Genomic DNA, 14,421 nt, shown 5'->3' on the forward strand with positions numbered 1-14,421 from the left:
TAAAATTAGAAATAAGTATCTTATTACCCCTTTAGTAGAAATGAAAGATGGATATAGTTCATCTCAAGAATTACAGGTAAATGTTCTGAAGATTATTGTGGTTTGTTGCATCATTTCTATGCATTAATAATTGAAATTAGAAACTTTCCTGTAGCTAATTCTTTTTTTCAGTAAAATAGTTAAGTTTTTCTCTGGAACATTTGTTCAGAGACCTTAAAAATCAATTATTCAAATTATGTATCTCCATGAATGTATCATTGCAGTGGGAGAGAAATAACATTTAGAAACTGTATGCTTCACTGCAGTATAACCTGCCTATGTATTTGACTAAATGGTTTCAACTTCAAGTAAATACAGCCTTATATATAATATAGAATGACAGACACCACTTCTTTTTATTTCAAAATCCACTCATAAATTAGTTATTTGGAACTCAGAATGCATGTTTTCCTATGAAGAAAAAATATTGTAGTATTAACTCCAAAGGTCTGTCAGACATACATGTAACTCAATGTAAAACTAAATAATAATAACAAAATTAATGTAATAATTCCATTTATTGAGTGGCAACTGACATATTCTAATTATTATTAATATATTGGCTTGGCTCAGATTATCTCATTTAATCCTGATAATAGCTTTGTGTATTCAATATATAAATAATTTATAGTATTCATGATAATGTAATTTAGAGTTTATTTTTTGTTTCCATATGAGAAGATAATCCATATTTGAACTCTTTCAACTGTATTTGAATTTTCAACGTGGACCTTTAAAATTGTCAAAGATAACCAATATATTTGAATTCTGCTTCCAGCAAAGCTTTTGACCAAAATATCTCACCTCCCATAAATACTTAGAAGACATTATAAATTGTAACTCAAAGTGATACAGATATTAATATATAAACATGTATCTACATGTATGTTTGCAATGAATGAATGCAAATCTTGAAGTGTTAAAAATAAAGATTAAGAACACAAGTTGCTATACATCTTGGAGGTGATTTTCAAATTCAGAGATGAGTTACAATGCCCAAAGTCTTGAATTTAATGGCCATGCAGAGACAAAATGTGGGGTTTTGGGGGGCAATCAAGAAATGAAATTGGAATGAAGGAACTTGCAAAATCTGGGGTCCTCTGATTTTTTTTTTTTTAACCTTTGGTGATAAAAGGGTAACAAAATGTTTCCAGTGACCTAATATGAATCAAGTTACCATGTGCATGTTCAGTTCTCTGGGTAGAAAACAGAAATATTTCACAAGAGTCCAAAATCAAGTGTTTGCCATGCATGGGTTTGAACTCTGATCCTAAACTACAGTTCATATACATGAATCCAGTATGTGTAAATCCTGAAATAGAAACATAAATATTAAAATTGGGAGTTCAGGTTTAAGGATAGACCTATAGATAAATGGAATAGAGGAAGAACATTGAAAGTCTAGAAATAAACCCTTACTATTGAAGCCAATTGATTTTTGACAATGGTGCTGTGTTAGTTAGGCTTGTCAGGGTTCTCCAGAGAAACAGGATAAACGTGTGTGTGTGTGTGTGTGTGTGTGTGTGTGTGTGTGTGTGTGTAGATAAATAGATACGTAGATACATGACTAGATGGATTACATGAATCCATACATGATCCATTACATGATCCATACATGAATAGATGGATTTTAAGGAATTCGCCTACACAGTTGTGGAGGCTTGGCAAGTCCAAATCTTTAAGGTAGGCTTGCAGACTGGAGAACTAGGGAAAAGTCGCAGTTTGAGTCCAAAGGCACTCTGCTAGAGTCCCCTTCTTGGTAGGGGGAGATCCTGGTTCTATTAAGTCCTTCCACTGATTGGGTGAGGTTAACCCACATTATGGAGAGTAATCTGTTTTCTCAAAATCTACCAGTTTAAATGTTAATCTCATATAAAAAACTTCACAGAAAAATTCAAAATATGTGACCAAATATCTGGCTACTGTGGTTCAGCCAAGTGGACATGTAAAATTCGTCATTGTAAGTACCAAGACAAGTTGAGAACAAAGATTGTCTTTTTCACCAAATGGTGCTAAAAAACCCCAAATATCCATAGGCAAAAGAATGAAATTGGACCGCTTCCTTAAACCATACACAAAAATAAACTCAAAGTAGATCATAGACTTAAAAGAGTTAAAACTATAAAATTCCTACATGAAAACATCAGAGTAAAAACCTAAATCTTCATGAACTCGGATTAAGCAATGGTTTATTAGATTTGACACCAAAAGCAATGTGGATGAAAGGAAAACAAGTAGGTAAATTGGACTATATCAAAATTTAATTGCTTTTTCTGAAAATAATACCATCAAGAGAGTGAAAGGACAACCTACTGAATGGGAGAAAACATTTGAAATCATTTATCTGATAAGGGACTAGTATCCAGAATATATAAACACTTATAACTCAATAATAAAAAGACAACACATTCAAAAAACTGGGAAAAATAATCTGAATAGATGCATCTCCAGAAAATATATACAAAATTCCAACAGGCATATAAAAAGATGCTCAACATCATTAGCCATTAGGGAAATGCAAATCGAAATTATAATAAGATACCAATTCCTACTCACTAGATGGTTTATAATAAAAACAATAGATCATAACAAATGGTGAGGATGTGGAGAAATCAGAACCCTCAAACACTGCTGTTGGGCATGTACAATGCTATAACCATGACAGAAAACAGTTTGGCAATTCCTTAACATGCTAAACTGGAGTTACCATATGGTGTAGTAATTCCACTCCTGGGTTTATATTCAAAGAGAAATAAAAACATACATCCATGCTAAAACTTACACATGAATATTCATAAAAGCATTATTCATAATAATCAAAAAGTGAAAACCACCCAGATGTCCATCAACTAATGAAAGAATAACCAACATACAGTATAGCTATACTACAGGATATTATTTGTCAAAAAAAAGAATAAAGTATGGGTACATGATACAACATAGACGGACCTTGAAAATATGCTCAATGAAAGAAGTCAAAACACCACATATTACATGATTCTATTTATATAAGGGAATTCCAGAATAAGCAAATCATTAAGGACAGACAGTATATTAGCATTTCCTTGGGGAAGAGGAAGAGATGAGCAACTTCTAACAGGTATAGTCTTTCTTTTTGGAGTGATAACTTTTTCTAGCCTTAGATTGTGATGATGGTTGCATAATTCTGTGAATATACTGAAGCCATTGAATTGTGTCCCTTAAACTCATGAATTTTATGGCATGTGAACTATATCTCAATAAAGATGTTTAAAAAAATGATTCCTGGATGACCATTTCTCCTAACACACTTGGAAAAAATAAATGTAAAACTACTTTGAAGAGATTTTTATAATCTATGCTGCACAAAATGCCTCTGGAGTAAATAGTTGATCTGCAAGATATGATCACAATAAAATATTTTAAAAATCACAAGAAAATGATCTACCTGAGACCTAGCAAATGTAAGAAACATTTGGAACATATAAGGAGTAATAAAACAGTTTGAGACAGAAAATAGCAAAAGTTTATTTAATATAGTTAAAACCATATATGAATGGAAACCATAAGAAAGGAATTAGGCACTAGGAAAAAATTCAGACTGTTCTGAAAACTCATCACTTAAAACTTTAAAAAGTAAAATATTTTAAGGATTCTTGAAATAAAAATGAACAATAAGCAGGTCAAACAGTAGATGAAATAAAGCTGAAGAGAAAATGTTGAGATGTTTGAATTTCTCAGAACAGCCCAGAGAGATACAAAGATTAAGCAAATGAAAGAGAGACTAAGACATGTAGAAGACAGAAGAGAAAATCATATATATATATATATATATATATATATATATATGTGTATATATGTATATATGTATGAATGTATGTATATGTATCTCTCTGGGCTGTTCTGAGAAATAAAACATATATATATATATATATCTTAAAGAAGTAGAATAAGAGAGGGGCAATATTTGAAATAATAATAAAAGTTTTTCCAGGTTGAGGAAAATAAATAAGATTCCTTACAGTCCAGAGGCACAATGACTTCTAACCAGAATAAATACAAATAAAGTTATGCCAGTAATATCCAACTGAAACTGCTGGACACCAGAGGCAACAAAAAAAAATAAAGACAATCAGGAGAAAGAAGATTACCAAGAAAGAAAAGGTGAGAAAGAGGAAGAGATTAACTACACAGAAATAGCATTTGGACTGCAGCAGATATCTCAAAAACAGTAAGAAAGCTTAGAAAATAAAAAATAAATAATAGTCTCACAATGCTTAGAGGAAATAACTACCAGTTTAGAGTTCTGTACCCCACTAAATAATTCTTCAGGAGTTGTGGGGGAGGGTGGAGATATTTTCAGATAGAGGACTTTTCATTTACTGGATTTTTGTTTTTAGTCACTAGAGACTCCATCATTTAAAGTACTGCTCAGTAATTGACTATCGGAAGAAGAAAATTGTACCCAGACGGTAGGAACAGAATTCATAAATGGATGGTAAGAATGGATATTGGTAAATATGAAGTAAACCTAAATGAAAATTGCTGTAAAAATAATGACTAATTGTGTGTGGTTTAAAAATAAGACGATGAAAATATTAGACATAAAGTACAGGGGAGGAGTTAGAAGTTACTTATATCATGGGGTGAGGAGTATAAGGATATTGATTAATGTTAGACTTTGTTAGGTTACATATATTAGAAACTTAAGGGGAACCACTAAAATAACAGAAAAATAATGTATAACTTCCAATAGTTTAGAAGGAAAAAAATGGAATAAAGACGGTTTGTCAGTGCAACTGGAGGCAGTAGAGGGGAAAAAAGGACATAAAATACAAAGTAAGTTGGCAGGAATAAAATACTAAGAAACATGATAAAGGAAAATGTAATAACCTGGACAATTAAAAGGTGAAAATTTGATGACTGGATTCCAAATTTCCAGCTACATGCAATTTGTTAGGGGGTGAGAGGCAAAGGGAGAGGAAGAGAGAATGTTAAACAAGCTCCACGCCCAGGATGGAGCCCGACACAGGGACGCCATCTCACAACCCTGAGATCATGATCTGAGCTGAAACCAAGAGTCGGATACTTAACCAACTGAGCCACCCAGGCATCCAGCTATATGCTATTTTAGAAGGCACATCTTAAACATAGTCACATGGTAAATTTGAAAAAGTGGAATAAAAATTATATACCTGACAAATATTAACCATAAGAAGCTGGTGTAGCTGTACAACTTCCAGGGAAAAGGGTTTTTTAGGCAGAAAACAGTAGTAAGGTTAAAGAGGGTCATTGTAAAATGATGACTTTAAAAAAAAACTTCAATAAGACGATGTGATAAGAAAAAAAGGTAGAAAAATCCATTTTCCTATTACTTATGCATGTATAATTCTCAAAAGGTTTAAAACTAGATTAGTCCTACTTGAACAAACTTCCTTTTATTTCTTGACATCTCTCCTTGAAAGCTTAGAACACATTTCTTTCACTAAGCCTTCCAGTATTGATTTTTTTCCAACTTTTTCTGTCTCCCCTTTTGCTCTTACATGGTGTATTGTAAATCGAGTTAGATGGGAAACCTCACTGGAGCTTTGTCTTTTAGGTGTTTGTAAGTGCCATGTACCCTTACAACTATTATAAATAAATAATCATCATCATCTTGGGATAAAAATGAAACATAAAAGTGTCAACCTTTCAAACAAAAATGAGTTACCTTTCTCTCTTTATACCTTAGAGATGCATTCTTGTAAAATTCTAGAAACTCAAGTGTATTATTTAAGTTAAAAAAGAAAAAAAAAGTGTTATATCAGTCTAGGGAGAATAAGCATCCTGTTTTGCCTGATTTTCGCATTGAAAATCCTGTATCCCAGGAAACTCTTTGGGCACCTGGAATACTTGGTTGCTCAATAATATCACTTTTAAGAAAGTCAAAGCACATACATCTTATACCTTTTATTGAAAATTCATCTAAATAAATGTTCAGGCAAAAAGACCAAGAGTTAATATCCATAATGGAGAAAAATATTAACACTTTTCCTTAATCTGCATCCTATATTGTTAAAAAAAAAAGCCCACATTTTTGTATCCTGTCTCTTTCTAACTTGATTAAATGTAAGGCATCTTATTAAGTGAAAAGTTTGCAAAGCAGTGGAAAATGACTTTTCCTTTAAACTAATGTCTGTTGTCAAGAAGTCTCTGGTATTCCTGGAATTTTTATTAAGCATGCTTGAGAAACTCACAATTATTTTCAAGCACCACAGCATCTAAAAGTTGAAGATGGTGAAGAGTAAGGCTAGAAACCAATTCTTAAAAAGAATACAACAGAAATGTTTCTTAGCCTTGAATTTGCCTATATTAAATAGCTTTTTTTTTTTTTTTTGCCAAGGAAGTGGATAAAATTGACCAGAATTATAGGCAAGGAGAAAATATATAGTTAGATTATGATATATCTCCTTAAGCAAATAATATAAACGTCTCTATCTGAATTATAAAAAACTATATTTATCACATCTGATAGCTTATGAAATTTTAATTTTCTCAGGTAGTCAGTATGGCTCTGGAAACCTAATAATATTTTCTCAAAACTGTTCATCTCCTCACAAAACTATATACTAAGTGGTTGGGAATTCCAACAGAAATAATACATGACCCAATCTTTAGGGGACTCATATTTTATTAGATATCAAAAGTAAATAGATGTGTTTATTGAAATAGAATACAACTGTATATAGGAGGTGCCGTCATTATAACAAGAAAGAAATTACTAAGGTGTGTAGCAAAAAATTTACAAGATATGATGCTTGAACTGGATCTTCATTCGTTCATTCATTTATGCACGCATGCATTTATCAAAGTTATTAAGCATCAATTTTGTGCCAGGCACTGTGCTCAGTGCTGGCTATCAATGTTTGTTTGTTTGTTTGTTTTTCTTCCAAGATTTTATTTAAATTCAAGTTAGTTAACATATAGTATAGTACTGGTTTCAGGAGTAGAATCTAGTGATTTTTTTTTTTTTAAGATTTTATTTATTTGAGAGAGGGAGAGCACAGAGGGGGAGTGAGAGGGAGAAGCAGACTTGATCCCAGAACCCTGAGATCATGACCTGAACCAAAGGCAGGTGTTTAACTGACTGAGGTGCCTTGGCGTCCTGAATTTAATAATTTATCACTCACATATAACCGCCAGTGCTCATCACAACATGTTCAGTCCTTAATGAGTTCTGGCTATAGTTGTAAACAAGAAGGAAATGCTCCTAACGTCACATAGCATACACTCCATTAGGAAAGAGAGACAATAAACATATTCACAAATAAATAAAATACATTAGTTTCAGATGGCAGCAAATGTTATCAAAGGAAAAAGCAGATGATACAAGAGAGACCACAGGAGGAAGCTGAGGAATGAATAGTTGTTCAGGCAGATGGGATGGGGGTAAACAAGGGCATTTCAAGGGACAGGTCCTTCTAAGCTGTCTGGCTCCTTTCTACAACATGAAGTTGGCATTTCACATAAGTGGTCACCAACATCCTTGCATTTTTCTTGGTGACGGTCTTAAAGAATAAATCCTAACATATCTACCACATTCTAGTTTGTCTTTAATCTTTCACTCTTTTGACTTCACATCTTTTTTCTCTCTTGCCAGACTGTTATTTAACATCATTTTCTTGTTTGCAAACTTTCTATGATTCTGATTCCTATTCTTTCCCTGGCATGGCCAGAGGTAAAGGGAGTTGGAGAACAAGAGATGAATACCAAGCCAGAAGCCATTATCTTCTGTAACTTTCAGGGCAATACATGTAGGAGCAGGAAGAAGCAAATAAAATTAAGCATCGATCTCAGGGGAGTGGAGTAATGTAGAAAAAAGAAAAGAGCAAGAGGAGAAGGTCCAGATATTTTGCAGGGATGAAAGAACTAAAATTCTACCTTATTAGATACAAATATGGGAGGGAGTCAGACCCAGTTGAAAGTCCAGGGTTTTGGGGCGCCTGGGTGGCTCAGTGGGTTAAGCCGCTGCCTTAGGCTCAGGTCATGATCTCAGAGTCCTGGGATTGAGCCCCGCATCGGGCTCTCTGCTCAGCAGGGAGCCTGCTTCCTCCTCTCTCTCTGCCTGCCTCTCTGCCTGCTTGTGATCTCTCTCTGTCAAATAAATAAATAAAATCTTAAAAAAAAAAGTCCAGGGTTTTTAGAAACCCGCCAGCTTTTAGGCACCAACAGATACTGTTACTGTTATGAACTTGGGGACCAATTCCTGGCTATATAATGAACTGTAGGACCGATGAGCCAAAGCAATTTTACCACTAGAAATGCTCTATCATTGTAGGTCTGTGCTTCCCTGCTAACCAGCCCTCTGTCCCTCAAGACATTTATGATCTGTTCCAACAACTGAAAAATGGGGACTTAGAGTACACAGTATATGAAGGCTTATATTCCTCCTGCCATAAATGTCTACTTTAGAATCAAGATCTGAAGAGAACGATCATCTTTACCTCTACTCTGCTTGTGTCTGCCTTGGCCCTACATTGAGCAAATTCCATCGATAACAGTTGCTTTGACGGAAGGCTGTAGCAGGTTATAATGGTAATTACACAATTATTATGTTTCAAGGTATTACTGTCTTAACAGTTATTAAAAATGGCCTTATAATCAGAAAAAAGCACAGCAACTTAAATAGAAATGCTAAATGATCCATGATCTCACTGATGCTTGTAATCCTTTTTTACTATTTTCACTATTATTGTGAAAGTTTGTAAGTTAAAGTAGGTGAGAAATTCATTTGGAGATTGTCATTTCCTTTATATACTTTAAAAGAAAGCTGAAGGGTCTGTTTAAAATGAGATATCTTGGTTTGGCACCCAAATATGCCTTCTTTTCATTTAGTGTTACACTAATTAGTTCAGCACTATCATCCAATTGTCAGATCATATTTACTTCAGTTCATTTCATTTCCACCCAGTGCTTTTCCATAAAAGTGAACAATAGCTTATTGTTTGTTTTCATCAATAATTTGTCATAGTGACTGCTCTGTATTCAGGTATAATATCCCTTACCTTGGAAGATAAAAAAATTCTGTGTACATACATAGACATATAAATACCAGTTTGCTGATAAATTCTAGCAAAAAAAAAAAATTGTCCTTACTTTGCTAATGAAGTATTTCATAAAGGAGTTCATGACCTGAACCAAAGGCAGGTGTTCATAAAGGAGTTTTTATTATGTAACTTTGTATGTGTCTTCAGGGTTATTTCATTTTAATTTTCTAAGTGAAGGGAGGACAGTATAGGCACATGACATTTTTAAAATACAAACCTAAAATTATTTTTAATACAGGCTCACTGAGCATTTAACAGTGTAAAATTTGCCCTATCTGTGACATGACAATTTAGTAGCCAATTAAATTTGAAAGTTGGTCTTAGAAATGAAAGAAACAGGCGCAAAATAAACATTCTATACTGAGCAATTGTGAGTGGGATGTTTTTAAGGATGCAAAGTTATTTTTGTGAATGCAGTTTTACTTCCAAGTGCTGGCAGAATTATTTATGTATCTGTCTATGTGAAAAGCATTTCATATTTGAAAACATTATCAAAAATTTTCCCTATTTGATACAGATTTGTTCCCAAATGTGTCCTAATTCTCTCAGTGCTTCTGGACAAAGACATTTGCCAAGAAGATAAGCAGACATGACTCCTAAGATGACTAACTTTCAGTCCGGAGAGGAATGAAGTTTGTTAATCTCCCAACCACTTTTTCTCTGTGTGGAGAATTCTTGGCTCTCCTTGGTAGACTCAAACATGTACTCAGGATTGGCTTAATGTAAAGGGAATGTGTAAATATCCATAGTCTGTGTGATTTCAAGGCATTACCCCTGGTTTAGGGTTAGTTTCAAAGAGTAGGAGAGCAATTCTTTGTGTCTCTCTGGGAATAAAGGTAAACTCCAGGACAATGGGATTGGCAGGACAGCGTCAGTCAGTTGGAGGTGAGGAGCACCAGGAAGCCTTAGAGAGGGAGGCAGGTTGACCATAAAGGAGGAATTTCAGATTTGCTATAGATTTGTATTTTTTTTAAAGATTTTGCTTATTTATTTGAGAGAGAGGGAATATGAGAGAGAAAGAGCATGAGAGGAGAGAGGTCAGTGGGAGAAGCAGACTCCCTGCTATGCAGGGAGCCTGATGTGGGACTCCATCCCGGAACTCCAGGATCATGACCTGAGCAGAAGGCAGTCGCTTAACCAGCTGAGCCACCCAGGCGCCCGATTTGCTATAGGTTTATATTTTTAAAATTAAAGTTTAACTTTTACAAAATTTGACAAGATTTCCTATATCTTAGTATTCATAGAGTAAAATTACATTCATAAGGAACACTTTAGATCTTAATGCCACAACAAGTATAGCAACTTGTCCTAAAATACAACTTTTAAAAGGTAAATTGCAAAGGTTTGGCTTTACCATGTCCCATTCCAATATGCTGTCATTAGGGGAAATGGGGAAAAATGTGATTGGTAGTTTGGCCAGGTAGGAAAGAGCACGTCTAAGGTGAACATTATTAAATATTTCTAATGTTCATGGTTCGTGGCATAATTATTCATAAGAGTGAAAACAATGAACATAACCCAAAAGCCCAACTATGAAATATCTGTTGTAGATATCATGAGTATTAGACATTAAGAAATATGCATGTCTTTGGGAAATGTTCAAAATACATTAAATGGAAAAACTAAATTATAGAAGAGTAATCAATAGATAATGTCTTAAATACATTATGTAGGGGACATGCAGATACCCCCTTCAAGGATAGATTTCTTGCTCAGCCACAGGGGTGTGGTTGGCAGACAGCCTCCCCCTGACAGTTCCTTCTGGATGAGCATCAGCTTCAGATAGCTGCTTTGCCTAACCTCAATCCCTTCCTTGGACAGCCCACACCGAGCACTTGATGCAGGTTGGGGTAGGATTTAACAATTTGGACCTGACATAAACCACTCTAAAAAGTTAAGACTTGCTCTAGAGCTCCTCTTGGTTGGCTGAGGTTTTTCAGACCTGACAAAGTTTGATTTCTTCTTCCACCCAAGCCTGTTGTAAATTTGTTTTTAAGCCTCTAAATTTTTGATAATTTGATAAAACAGCAATAAGAAACTAATTTATCACCAACATCTCATTTTGTATGATATCATTTTAGTGAAAAATATTTTTCAGGGGGAAAAAAGTCTTGGGACAATATATACTGAAAGGTAAATAATATTTATCAATGAGTAAGATTTTTCCTCATTTTGCTTATATTGTTTTTTAGATTTTCTGTAATAAATACATGTTTCTTCTGTAATACATGAATCTTTAAAGGAGAAAAAGAATTGTCTTCATGACTTCAATCAAGATACTCAAAAGTAATAATGGAATATATGCACTCAACTTTTCTAAAGGAAAAGTGAGAAAAAAGTTACCTATTATCCACAAAAAATTATTATTATTACTATTATTTTTTAAGGCAGGAATTTATTTTGCTCTTAAGTAATGGGTAGAAAGAAAATAGTTCAAGGCTGGCAGGCCAGTTTCTCCAGCCGCAACATACAACCTCTGTAGCTCCCATAACACTGCTTAAGTACCCCCCAGAATCTCAGCCAGCAAGAGGAGTATACGCCCAATCCCTTATTTAAGGGCCCAATCTGGAAGTTCCACTCCCATCCCACTGCCCAGTCATGGGACCACAATAAAACTATAAGGGAGGTGGGGAAGCCGAATCTTGGGCTGAGCAGCCAGGCATCCAGGTAAAACTCCAGAATCCAGAAGCTCTTCAGTAAAGGAAGAAGGGGAAACATACATGACAGCAGCAATCTCTGCCACATGTATTTGCGAATACATGGAAAAAACAGCCTGGAAGAGTAAATACACACTAATTATTGTCCTTATCTCTGGAATAGGAGCAAGAACGGCGAGGAGACAATAATTGCCTGAAATTGTTTAGATGGTGATAGTATATTCATGTATGAACTAGGAAGTTTTAAAATTTCACAAAATTTTAAAATCCTTTATTGTTGCTTTATTGTTACTCTTTCATAGTAATAGAGTAATCCTTTACAAACAGAACTGTGAAATCAGATCAACTCAACTGGATTAAATAAAAGCATAATACATGCAAAATTAAGTCATTAATAATAATAATAATAATTTAGTTTCATTCGATCATTCCTCTGTTTTGTTTGTTTGTTTGTTTGCGTTGGTGGGGGCAGAGGAAGAAGGATAAGCAAACTCCACATCCAGCACAGGGCCCAACACAGGGATCTATCTCACAACTCTGGGATTATGACCTGAGCTAAAATCAAGAGTTAGAGGCTTAACCAAGTGAACCACCTAGGCATCCCTCGTTCTTCTGTTATGGTGGTTATTCATATTGGGTTTTTGTTTTTAATTTTTTCTTCACCATTAACAATGTTATCATATATCCTTCTACCTAGATTTTTATCTACTAGCTCTTAAATGTTTTTAGGATAGATTTTCAAGAGATGAACTCCTGGGCAGAGAATTTATAAATTTTCATTTCTAATAGATGTTGTAAGATTGCTCTGCAAACATGCTACAATTTAAATTTTCACTAGCAATGCATAGGTACCACCCATTCCCCAGAGCGCTCTTCTAGATTTTTACAAACTCAGACACAAATGACATTACTGGACTTAGGAAGCCGCAGAACTTGTAGTAAAGGTGACTTGAAACTTAACTCAAGGTTTTTGGCTGGGAAATGTTTATATATCTCTTATTTCTGATCAAGACTGTCCTGAGAGCAGGAGGTTGAGCTGTTGCTGTTGGCAACTACCTTGGGTCATACATGGCCCACCTTTCCATCTCATCTCCGGTTAGTTCCCTTAGCTCTGATCCAACCACACTGAGATGTATTCTCCTTGCCATCCTTTCTTTATTCAAAATTTGATTTTCTTCACCTGAAATGTTGCCTATTATCCATCTGTTTTCATATTATAAGATGATGGAATCGAAGAAGTTCAGAATTTGGCAGCGGCGGTGGGAGTGGTAGGCAAGAGATGTATACTTTTTTTTTTTTAAAGATTTTATTTATTTATTTGACAGAGATCACATGTAGGCAGAGAGGAAGGCAGAGAGAGAGAGGAGGAAGCAGGCTCCCCAGCAGAGATGTATATTTTTTTTTAAAAGATTTTATTTATTTATTTGACAGAGATCACATGTAGGCAGAGAGGAAGGCAGAGAGAGAGAGGAGGAAGCAGGCTCCCCGTTGAGCAGAGAGCCCAACGCCAGGCTTGATCCTAGGACACTGGGATCATGACCTAAGCTGAAGGCAGAGGCTTTAACCACTGAGCCACCCAGGCGCCCCAAGAGATGTATACTTTTACCTAACCCAGTATACATTGCTTTTCTCCTGAATTTGTCCTTTAACACCTAAACTTAAAACTGTGCTAATAGGAAAGCTTTCCCTCATTTCTTCAGCTGACGTCATTTTCACCTCTATTGGAATCTATAATGCATTGCTTGTACTTTTTTTTTTTTTAAAGAAGTTTAGTACAGTAAGTACCTTAGAATTTAGATAATCTTCGTCGAAGTTAAAACATCCCTGAAGGAATGAGTTGCCCTTACATATTTTTTGTAAACCCCTCTTATTCCCCAAACAGTATCTTATAATGAATAGAGATGTAAATATTTATTGAATGAACTGTATATCTGTTTATAGCACAAGTGTGAGAGCATTTGAAGTTATCGCAAACAAAATAAAGAACAACAACAAAACCCCTAAATCCCACAATATGAATTAGACAAAGACTTTGAGAAGAATCTGAGGCAGAGAAACTATACCTATAGAAGCAGGAGTATATTTATCTGAAGTCACAAATTCTAATAATTTTGAATAGTCCTAAATTTCTGCTATCAAATGTGACCAGTCAGCATATACTACTTGTTATAGATTTAATTGCATTCTCTGAAAAGATATGTTGAAATTCTCATTTCTTCTATCTCAGAATGTGATTTATTTGAACAGAGGGTTTTGCAGAGGTAATTATTGAAGATGCAGTCATACTAGAGTAGGGTAGGCTCTTAATCCAGTACAGATAGTGTCCTTATAAGAAGAGAGAAGACATAGAGACAGACATACAGAGAGAACACCATATAAGGATAAAGCAGGCATCTTGGAGTGGGTACCTCAACAAACCAGGGTAACTGAGGATTGTCAGCAACCACCAAAAGCTAAGAGAGATCAGAGTGTCTCCCTCACAGTCCTCAATAGGAACCAAACTTTTCAATACCCTCGTTTTGGACTTCTAGCCTCCAGAACTGTGGGAGAGTAAATTTGTTTTTTGAAATCCTGTGGTAATTTGTTATGCAGCCCTGGAAAATTGATATGCTATTCTTCTCCCTGATCCTTTCTTCACAGTAAAAATGTAAATTCAATGA

The 14,421-nt window shown here is 34.8% G+C and overlaps 1 long non-coding RNA gene across 2 annotated transcripts in view; it reads left to right on the top strand.

Moving 5' to 3' along the window:
• LOC125080461 (uncharacterized) overlaps positions 1-14,421 on the top strand; it is a 41,306-nt gene that overhangs the window by 11,250 nt on the left and 15,635 nt on the right. For both annotated transcript variants that reach the window (XR_007121398.1, XR_007121399.1), the window contains 2 exons: positions 4,419-4,516; positions 8,336-8,592. This is a non-coding gene — a long non-coding RNA (uncharacterized LOC125080461). The remainder of the gene's footprint in view (positions 1-4,418; positions 4,517-8,335; positions 8,593-14,421) is intronic.

The sequence above is a fragment of the Lutra lutra genome, chromosome 11, assembly GCF_902655055.1.
Source record: "Lutra lutra chromosome 11, mLutLut1.2, whole genome shotgun sequence".
Taxonomy (NCBI): domain Eukaryota; kingdom Metazoa; phylum Chordata; class Mammalia; order Carnivora; family Mustelidae; genus Lutra; species Lutra lutra.